Raw genomic sequence first — 11,324 nt, forward strand, 5'->3', positions numbered from 1 at the left:
GGGGGGAATCACAGGAAAAAGCTGGAGGACTAAACTAGCCGCATTCAAGTGGCGCTAGCCTGGGTCCATGCAGCAGAGCAGTCGTGGGTGAGTTGTGCTAACTCAAGCTTTAGCCTATACTCCCTGACAGACTAGCCAACCTGAGCTATAAATACAACCACACTCGAGTTATAACTCAAGGTAACTTTGCAGTGAGGACAAGCCATTAACTGCCTTTACATTATATAAGCTGAGAAGCACTCTTTGAAGATAAAAGCCCTGAACAGACTGGAACTGGTCTCAGTGCAGCCCTGCTCTGAAATTCAGTCTGGAAAAACGTCATCCTCGGCTCCATGTTGTGGTCTGTTTAAATTTGCTCATCTTACAAGTGAAATGATTGGGATGGGTTTCCTAACTGCCAGCCCTGAAATTCAGCCTGAGATCCGATAATCAAGCTGGTTTTCTTGTGCTGTGACAGCTATACGCCATGCCTTCAAATTAAGCCGTTATATACCCCTGTGCAATTCCACTAAGTTCACTGGGGTATCAGCGAAAGCATAATTTGGTCTAAAGAATCTTTTGTTACTTGTAATGCCGCACCGGAAAGATAGAATTCAGCTTGTTTGTTGATTTCCATATTGAGTTTGCAGGGCTGGCAAGTAGGAGAAACATCTTTTTATTTGTAAATTAAGCAAATTTGATATGAAACAACGAACATGACACTCATGCTGCCAGTTTTAGAGTGACTCTTGAAGCAGAGCCACACTTAAGAGCCCAGCATTACTCTCTGGGATCAGAGGAAGGAGCAAACCCACTGTAGAACGATTTTGCTAAGAGCCCGCAGTTCTACCTGAACCAACAGTACCTTATCAGTGGCATCAGAATCTATTTACAGAGAGTTAATAGAATCTGTATGGACATCTTACTCGTGTTCATTACTAGAAGGAGATTGTCTCCCATCAATAGTAATCCAGTTCCAGATCTATAACCTGGTCTGACCCCAGACTGATAGAGATCAAAGAATTCTGAGGTGTATAGAATTGTATCGCTACCTCTTCCTCAATTACCTTCCTCTTCATGTAGCAGGAATAGGAATACAGGGATTGCCGTACTGGATCAGACCAATGAACCATCATTTAGCTTCTTGTCTAGCAGTGGCCACTATTAACTACTTCAAAGCAAAGTGCTAGAGACCCTGCAGAAGTCACTTATGGAAAAACCTACTCACAAGGAAAGTGTCTTCCTATCCTTCATACTCATGGCTCCAGCATGGAGGGACAATTCACAAAGGACTATACATGGTATGTTCAGTATATATCTAGGGCAGCTCCCATGACCGTGCAAGAGTAATACTGCACCCCCCAGCCCCCATTTATAGATTTCCCCCAAGATAGGCTGGTGATAGGCTTCTGAGGCTTGCACATCAAATAGTGTGGCAATTCTGGGCTCAGGATTTGTTTTTAAATTAAAGATTAAACCAGAGATGATCCTTATTTCTAAGAAATCCATTCCAGCAAGACCTGGAGCCCAGACCTCTGAACTGAAAAGAAGTGAGGCTACCTACTGAGTTAATAGAAACTCTGGTTTTCTCACATTGGTACAGTAATCTGGTTGTAGTCTATAAGCAACAATTTGATACCCAAAAGATGTGCATGTCTTCCACAGACTCCATTTTTCTTGGAACCTTCCTATCTGAATGCTGACCTGGCTCAGTCATGCTCAGGAATCAGACACGGCTGGATCAACACAACCATGCTCTCCTAAGAACTGTGTATTACAAATGTGCTGAATGATCGTCAAGAAGAGTTTCTTTTTCTCATCCCTCTCCACAGCACAGAGATCCTGACCATTATACTTTGGAATGTGTTTCTGGAGTCAAAAACAAAAACATGCTGTGTATTCTCAAAGTTTTAAAGTACCATCTCAGCCTCCTTGATAGTTAAAGATACCAAAACCAAGGGTGGATTTGATTTTATAAAACCTTGTTGACCATGTCTCAGGTTTTCAAGAACCAAACCCAAAGCTAGGAGTGAAGCCATGTTCCATTTTTATTTAAACACAAATAAGATTTTTATTTGTTTTTAGTGAGTGTAAGAATCAGATGAGGTCGGATTTCATTCTGGTTTCTGGCCCATGTCTTCTCCTGCTGTTATAACGAGCACTGTGCTGTAAATAAGTTGAATATGCCAGCTCATTCATCAAAAAAGGAAAAACCTCTGCCCAGTTCAGATGAAGACAGGAGCTGCTTTCTGGTAATCAACCTTCTTTCTATATCTTCTCACACAGTGGGAAGCTTGTTCTGGAGAGTTATTCATTTCATAATAAGAAAAGGAGTACTTGTGGCACCTTAGAGACTAACCAATTTATTTGAGCATAAGCTTTCGTGAGCTACAGTTCACTTCATCGGATGCATACTGTGTAAAGTGTAGAAGATCTTTTTATACACACAAAGCATGAAAAAATAACTCCCCCCACCCTACTCTCCTGCTGGTAATAGTTTATCTAAAGTGATCACTCTCCTTACAATGTGTATGATAATCAAGGTTAATATGATAATATTATAACAATATGATAATAGGACTTGTGCCTCATAAAGGCTGCAGAGCTGCCTCCTTTTCCCCTAATCAGATATTGTTCCTTTCCAGTGAATATCTTAACTCTACCTTTTGAATCAGCTCCCTGTGATAAATCCCAAAGGCAGAGCAGATCCGCACGAAACCCTTTTCTTCACTACACTTGCTACAATTTGGAAATGCTTTGACTGACACAGGGAGAAATGCCAAGAGAAGCAAGAGATTTGAAACGGGGTTTCAAAGTAAATGGCTTTAAAATAAGTTGCTGTTCCTTTAACAATGAAGAGAGTGGACCTTCCTCAGAGTCCCAGGCATGGTAAACTGATCTCTAGGATATTTAAATCCTGACCCTACTCAAACTTGTATACTGAATTCCCAGTCTAACAGTTTGGGGGTTCACATTTGTTCTTATTATCTGTATCCACACTGCAGTACTAGAAAACCAGACCCTATACAGTTTGCAGACATTTAGAGCACAGTCTGATTTAGGCTTCATCTGTACTGAAGTATAGTCTTATCTTCAGGGTAGCAGCTACCTTGTTGTTTTTCATATGTATTCACTACCATGAGTCCACACATGTTGTTAGATCCACCTAAGTAGATGGTGAAGCTGTGTGTGTGGTGGGGGATGGATCTCCAGAGCAAAGCCCTGTACTAGGAAAGAATTTAAATATAATTGTAGGGACTAAAATGAAAGGGAATTAATTGGGAATGTTTTCTTCCCATCATAGTTCTTCAGGCCTATGGACAGAATATGCTATTGCTAATTGTAAGCATGAGAATTTCCATGGAATAATGGCTAATTTGATTGTGCTTATTGAAGTGGGAGTGAAATGGGGTGCTTCCATTTATTTCAGTAGGCTTTGAATCAGGTCTTTTGACCATTTCTCTTTCTGTTTTGGAGGGGTTGCTACCCTTCTCACACCCACACAGGGCCTGATTCTCATTAATACTAAACCCCTTTTACCCCTCTGTGGCAGGGTAAAACGACCTTAAAGTGGAAATAAATTATGATTACACCCACTTTAAGGCTACTTTATACTTCCAGCACTGTGTAAAGGGATTTTAGTTTAGATGAGAATCAGAAGGATGAATAGGACATAAATGAGGAGTTAAGTTAAAAATAATCAGAAAAAAATAGTTTGTTAATTATGTTCCTGAAATTATGACCTCTTTTACATTTCTCATAGTTTTATGTCGTTTCTAGATTCCTATCTTATCTCCTATTATGAGAACCATTCAATGTTACTAAAGTAAAGACACAGAATCATAAACAGCAGGCACCAAATAGTTCAGAAGACCAAATTCATCCTCTTTGTAATTCCACTGATGTAATGGTATTCCACCCAGGATGAATTTGCCTCACTGTTTTTCCCAGCCTGTATTTGACACACTATAAATCCCATGTGCTCTCTGTGATAAATGGCAAGAGTCTCTCCCTTTACTTAGTGTCCTGTCAGTGAGGTCAGGGGTCTGTGACACAAGCCATTGATGATCAGCAGGGGTATGATGTCATAACTAGGACTGTGGGCACCAATGAATGGGTGCTCAGATCTTCTAATATGATCTAAATTTTCAAAAGTGGCTAATGATTTTGGATGCCTCTACTGTTGGGGTTACAAACCGAGACCCTTTAATGAGCCCGATTTTTCTGTGGGTGAGTATTCAGCCCTTTCTGAGACTCGGGCTTTGGTGGTGTCTCCTACTAGGGACCCAATGTCACTAGCCCCTTCTGAAAATGTAGGTTGTACATGTCCATGACCTATTTCTCTGCATGCTACTTCACCACGCTCCTGGATTTCCCGCTGTGTTGTCAAAAATAACAATACGATTTAGAAGTATCGTTTTTTCCCTTTAATCAGATGTAATTTTGTCAGTTTTAATCTGGATGTATTTATTACCTTGGAATAGCTTGAAGTTATGGATTGAATAAGAAGTGACATGTACACATACACTGTAAGAATCCAAAAGTACTTAACATTGTCATTTCTAGATTATAGGCATTTCATCGTGTGTCATCTGGATATACTGAGGGTACATTGTACTTTAAAAATTTTATTAAGTTTAAAAAAAAAATTCACACCTCAGTTAAAAATGCAGACCTTGCCAGCATGTTTTTAAGAGTGTGTGTGTGTGTGGGGGGGACGGAGAGGGGGATGGAAAAGGAAGTAGTAGTCCCTCCCCAAATTATATCTGCCTCTTCTTCGCCTTTGAATGTGTGAGCGTTAGTTAGCTTCTCAAATCCAGCATTTCAGTTCCCCTGTTATGAGATGGAGCAGAATAGAAAGCCCCCACCTAGTGCATCACAGGGTCTGTGCATCCAAACCCTGTGCATGCCAGATTTGATCCAATTATTGAAGAGTTGCAGAGGATTTAGTAAAGAGCTGCAAGAATTATTCCAGGACTGTAGGACACACCTTACAGTGGCAACTTGATCATGGCCTCTGAGTACCTACACAGGAAGAAGGTATCTGGTACTAACCAGAGGAGTCTTCAATCTAGCTGTCAAAAGCGTAACAAGATAAAATTGCTGGAACCTGAAGCTAGGAAAAGTCATACGGGAAATAAGGCATAAATTGTTAAATGAGGGTCATTACACATTGGAACACCTTAACCAGGGGTGTAGTACATTTTCCCTCACTCTAAGTCTTTAAAACAAGGCTGGGTGTCTTTCTGAAAAATTTACTCAAGTTCAGTTGCAAATTATTGGGCTCAGTGCAGGAATTACTAGTTGAATTATTAGGTCTCTGCAGACCTTATAGTCTATCAATCAAAGACATCGATCTCTGGTCCCATTCAGCCCCCCCATCCCAGATTCCAAACACTGAAGCAAAAAGCAACCACAATCCTCTCCCTCTCATGCAGCTCCAGAGCAGATCAGGTAATAGAGAGACTACAGTCTCATGTCCTCACATTCCCAGAATACCTTGTTCCCGCCTTGAATGGGGAGTTGCTGCATTTGTCCTTACCATAGTGCCTCTAGTGGTGCTGCCTTCCCTTTTGGATGAAAAGCAGCAGCTTTGGATAGTGATGTTTCCACTGCTGTATCACTCTACGCAGCTTGGTGGGAGGGAGCCCAGGCCATGCACCCCACACCAGCTGGTGCCCTACAGCATCACAGTGCCGAGAGGAGGTCACAATCTCCCCAAGGCAACCCTCACTTTCCACCACCCCTTGCCTATTTGCATCACTAACCCCCTCACACACACACACACACACACACACACACACACACAAGACCACCCCCCTGTAACCAGATACACCCCAAATTCTATTCTCTCCCTCCAGGAATCCCCCACGCTTATCCCCCCACCCCCACCCCGGTACCCTCTATTCATTCTTGACAAAAAATTTCCTTCCAAAGAATCCTTTATACTAGAGCTGGTTGGAAGATTTTCAACTAAATATACTTCATCCGACTATGTCATTTAATCAAAACTGAACCATTTCATGGAAATGTATCAATTTCAACAATTTTTTCATCAGGAAGGATTCTGAGGTCCAGAGTGGAGAAAGAGAGAGAGAGAGACCTGAACTGGAAACCTGACCTTTTCAATATGAAAATGGATGTGTCAACACAATTCTGTTTCATGAAAACTTTTGAAAGGTTTTTGTTCTCATTCCAATGAAGAATGAAAACAAATTTGGAAACCCCAAAAGTTTTTGCAAGACAGACTTGCCATTCTCCGGCCCTCTCTGCTTTATACCTTTTTGATGGCGAGTGGCCCAATCTACAGTCCATGTATCCCACAGTGCTTTAAACGAACTAGATAAACATAAAATAATATGATTACCATTGAACTTTAACTATTAGATAAAATACTATTATTTTCACTTTATTCCGTATCTTTAATAATATTCTGACTCCAAGCGCTATTCGAGTGGTGTTTTCATCTTCATTCATTGAAATGCTTCTCTTCCTCAGAGCTGAAATGAGTAAAGAAGTGTCCACTCATCTGGATCTGTTGGGTGCCCAACTTGAGCAACAGAGGGATTTGTTTTCAGACATATTAAGCATCCACAATGCCAAATGGAGTAAGTCAGTGGCAGCTGTGAGTGCTCAGTATCGCTGAAAATCAGGCACTTAGTATCCAAAGTGGACACCCAAAATTAGTAGTCATTTTTGTAAATTGGTTCCTGACTGATTTGTTCTCTAAAATGGTTGTATTGGTGGCAAAAAGTCAAGCTGGTACATCAAGGAGCATGGCTGAAAAAAAGACACAGAAGATATAGGCAAAAGGTATGGAATTCCTTCTCAGCACCTATGAATTACCAAGTTATTTGTAAAGCCTATACATATATTCAGTTTTCCATCGTGTACAACTTTATCCTTGCTAGAACATTTGGAAAGGAACCCGCCTTCAGGGATGTTTTCTTTTACTGCAGAATCTGTAATCAAATGAGAACCTCTCTGAGTTATGTTGAAAACTAAAATGTTATTTCTGGAGTGATCTTACTTTACTGGAGTTGATTTGTTTAAAAATCATCATCAGACAACTGGGGCCAGATTCTGATCTCAGTCACACCACTGTAAAGCCAGAGCAATGGAGGTAATTCAGATTTGCAGCAGCGTAACCAAAATCAAAATCTGGCCAATGGTGTTTTCATGCTTTTGCTGAATATCCCTGGAAAACCCAGAATCTCTGTTCTGCACTCAGGATCATGAGCTCTAGAATACCAATCAGTCATGAATAGGGCACCGTGTCTGTCATGGAGGTTGCAGAAATCATGGATTCCATAACTTTCTGTGACTTCTGGAGCTGCCAGTATGGCTGACCTGAGGGCTGCCAAAGCGGTTGCCTCCAGGGCCAGCTGATCAGACAGCCCCAGGAAAGCCCAAGCAGCGGCCCCTGGGGTGGCTGGAGCAGACTGTGCTCCGGCAGCCCCCAGCAGCTGGTGCCACTGTCCCACCCCCAGTAGCAGCCGCCCGGGAGTGCCTCCCCCCCCCAGATTTAGCCAAGGGTATTTATAGTATAAATCATGGACTGGTCACAGGCTGTGAATTTTTGTTTATTGTCTGTGATCTGTCCATGACTTTTACTAAAAATGCTGTGACTAAATCATATGAAGCTTAGCTTAGTCATGAAGCTAAAAGCATTGAAGCAGTCCTTTTTTTTACTTTTTTTTCAGGGAAAGATAGGTTGATTGACATCTGCACTGGATCTTAAAACCCTTTGTTCTATAGACATGTTCTGTTTTTAAAGGATTCATTAATACTGAGATATTTTCTGGCTTTTGTGTTGCAGGACTTAGGAGAATGGCTGATAAGTCTGAGCACCAACAAAAATCTACACTTTGCAGACTGTATGTTACAAAATTCATCATGAACTTTTTTTCTGGTTTATTTCCACTGCCCTCAATTGTGATTATTAATTTATCAAGTGAAAAGCAAAGGTATCAAACCATGAAATGAGTTGTGTAATTTTGTAAATTTTGTCACACCTGGGTGTGAACACCGAACATTAGTTAGCTTGAGTTTAGCTTGTGCCACTGCTACCTTCATAGCAAACAACAAGTGTTACCTTTGGATTGCACTAGAAAAGAGTGCATTAAAAACAGACACAGAAATGAGGCTCTTAAAGACTTCATGACACTTGTCAGAAGAATAGCCTTGGTATCTTGGGATATGATTGTCAGAGGGGCTGAGCACCCACAGCTTTTCTTTACTTCTTTACTGGAAATCCGGGTGGTCAGCACTTACAAAAAAAGCAGGCCTCTGGTCAAATTGTGAGCTGGGAAACTATATTCTTCCCATAAACTTCCCCCTTAGTTTCCCTTCAATTTAATGTATTTTTCACTCCTGTTTAACTCTTGTACTGTTACTGTGCACTACTAAATAGGTGTGGGGGGGTTCACTTCAGAGGTAATTGCATCTGAATGGTTTAGTGCAGTGTTGGATCTTTGTGTGGAAGACATGTCATTTAATACTGTTTTAATTATGGAGATATCTTTCTGGTTCCATAGTTAAGTTACTTTGAGATTTACACCTAAAGCAGAGATTAAACCTCTTAGTTATGTATGAATAATTTAATGTATCCTCCCCAAACATTAAATAAAGAGTTTTTCAAATGTTTAAATCTATTAGTTTGAGCAATAATTATTTTTAAATGGTTCATTTAAAAACTAATTTTTGCACACTTCTATCGCTAACAAATGGCTTGTTACTAGGGCTGTCAAGCAATTTAAAAAATTAATCGCGATTAATCACACAATTAAAAAAATTAATTGCGATTAATTGCACTGTTATATAATAGAATACCATTTATTTAAATATTTTTTTATATTTTCTACATTTTCAAATATATTGATTTCAATTACAACACAATAGAAAGTATACAGTGCTCACTTTATATTTATTTTTTACAAGTATTTGCACTGTAAAAAACAAAAGAAATATTTTTCAATTCACCTAGTACAAGTACTGTAGTGCAATCTCTTTATCACGAAAGTGCAATTTACAAATGTAGAATTATGTACAAAATAACTGCATTCAAAAATAAAACAATGTAAAACTTTCGACCCTACACGTCCACTCAGTCCTATTTCTTGTTCAGCCAATTGCTCAGACAAACAAGTTTGTTTACATTTGCGGGAGATAATGCTGCCTGCTTCTTGTTCACAATGTCACCTGAAAGTGAGAACAGGCATTTTGCATGGCACTATTGCAGCCGGCATCGCAAGCTATTTACATGCCAGATGCGCTAAAGATTCACATGTCCCTTCATGCATCAACCACCATTCCAGAGGTCATGCTTCCATGCTGATGACAGGTTCTGCTCGATAACAACCAAAAGCAGTGCGGACCGACACATGTTCATTTTTATAATCTGAGTCAGATGCCACCAGCAGAAGGTTGATTTTCTTTTTTGGTGGTTCGGGTTCTGTAGTTTCCACATTGGAGTGTAGCTCTTTTAAGACTTCTGAAAGCATGCGCCACACCTCGTCCCTCTCAGATTTTGGAAGGCACTGCAGATGCTTAAACCTTGGGTCGAGTGCTGTAGCTAGCTTTAGAAATCTCACATTGGTACCTTCTTTGCATTTTGTCAAATCTGCAGCGAAAGTGTTCTTAAAATGAACATGTGCTGAGTCATCATCTGAGACTGTTGTAACATGAAATATATGGCAGAATATGGGTAAAACAGAGCCAAAGACATACAGTTCTCCCGTAAGGAGTTCAGTCACAAATTTAATTTATGTATTTTTTTTAACGAGTGTCATCAGCATGGAAGCATGTCCTCTGGAATGGTGGCCAAAGCATGAAGGGGCATACAAATGTTTAGCATATCTGGCACGTAAATACCTTGCAATACTGGCTACAAAAGTCCCACGTGAATGCCTGTTCTCACTTTCTGGGGACATTGTTAATAAGAAGTGGGCAGCATTATCTCCCGTAAATGTAAACAAACTTGTTTGTCTTTGCGATTGGCTGAACAAGAAGTAGGACTGAGTGGACTTGTAGGCTCTAAAGTTTTGCCTTGTTTTGTTTTTGAGTGCAGCTACGTAACAAAAAAATAAATAAATCTACATTTGTAAGTTGCATTTTCATGATAAAGAAATTGCACTACAGTACTTGTATGAAGTGAACTGAAAAATACTATTTCTTTTATCATTTTTACAGTGCAAATATTTGTAATAAAAAATAATAAAGTGAGCATTGTACACTTTGTATTCTGTGTTGTAACAGAAACCAATATATTTGAAAATAGAGAAAAACATCCAAAAATATTTAATACATTTCAATTGTTATTCTACTGTTTAACAGTGCAATTAATCCCGATTAATTTTTTTGAGTTAATCACATGAGCTAACTGCGATTTAACTAAACTTTCCATATAGTTAAAACTTATTAAGTGGTGAATATGCTGCAGATAAAGAAATGTTTGTAATTGAGCAACCTTTTTAACTGTTATATCTAATTATTATAATTATAGTCAGGGCAATGTCAATAGCTGAGGTCATTTTCATGTTGTGTCTCAGGGCACGTCTTCACTGGCAACGTTAAAGTGCTGCCACGGCAGCACTTTAACATGGCTTGTGTAGTCGCAGCCCAGCACTGGGAGAGAGCTCTCCCAGCGCTCTAAAAAAACCCACCTCCATGAAGGGCGTAGCTACTAATGCACTGTCTATACTGGCACATTACAGCGTTGAAACTTGCAGCGCTCGGGGGGGGTGTTCTTTCACACCCCTGAGCGAGCCAGTTGCAACGCTGTAAAGCACCAATGTAGACAAGCCCTTAGGTCCAGATATTCAGCAAGTGTTAGGTACCTAAATACCTTTGAGGATGTGGGCCTACATGACATCAGAGGTAACTGGAGAGAAATTATGGTGATTGAGTTATTTAGCATGTGGTAAATTCTGTTGATTGAAATGTGTCAGTGAAGGGAAGGAGAAATGTATCGAGATCTCAGTGGTAGATTATTTGATCACCTGTGCACAACAAAAAGTCACCAAGCTTCATCTTCCTCCTGCTCTCCATAGTCTCCACTTAGAAGCAGTCGATGCTGCTGTACTTCTCCCCTGGCATTTTTCAGTTCCCTGTAGGGAATATGTGTCAATATAACCTTCAGCCTCCTACAACAGGAGGTCAGATAGCAGTAGAATCATCTCAAACTCCTGGAGACAGTCAGAAAAAGTGTAAACACCCCTCCCCCCTACAGCAAGGGTTTGGTGGCAGAATTATCACATCTACAGAAGGTATGTATACTGGCATCTTCCTTCATGGTAACAAGCTCTTTGACTCTGGTAAGGGATAGGGGAAAATAATGTAACGAC

The 11,324-nt window shown here is 40.2% G+C and overlaps 1 protein-coding gene and 1 long non-coding RNA gene across 4 annotated transcripts in view; one reads left to right on the forward strand and one right to left on the reverse strand.

Moving 5' to 3' along the window:
- LOC142069807 (uncharacterized) overlaps nt 1-8,170 on the forward strand; it is a 46,039-nt gene extending 37,869 nt beyond the window's left edge. For 2 of the 3 annotated variants that reach the window (XR_012665785.1, XR_012665789.1), the window contains one exon: nt 7,799-8,170. This is a non-coding gene — a long non-coding RNA (uncharacterized LOC142069807). Of the gene's footprint in view, nt 1-6,038; nt 6,101-7,798 lie in introns of those variants that run through there. The other variant, XR_012665788.1, reaches the window with a different exon arrangement.
- The window catches only part of PEX26 (peroxisomal biogenesis factor 26), a 32,777-nt gene that overhangs the window by 1,389 nt on the left and 20,064 nt on the right, over nt 1-11,324 (reverse strand). The gene's annotated exons all lie outside the window — the stretch shown is intronic.

This window comes from Caretta caretta, chromosome 1 (assembly GCF_965140235.1).
Source record: "Caretta caretta isolate rCarCar2 chromosome 1, rCarCar1.hap1, whole genome shotgun sequence".
NCBI lineage: Eukaryota > Metazoa > Chordata > Testudines > Cheloniidae > Caretta > Caretta caretta.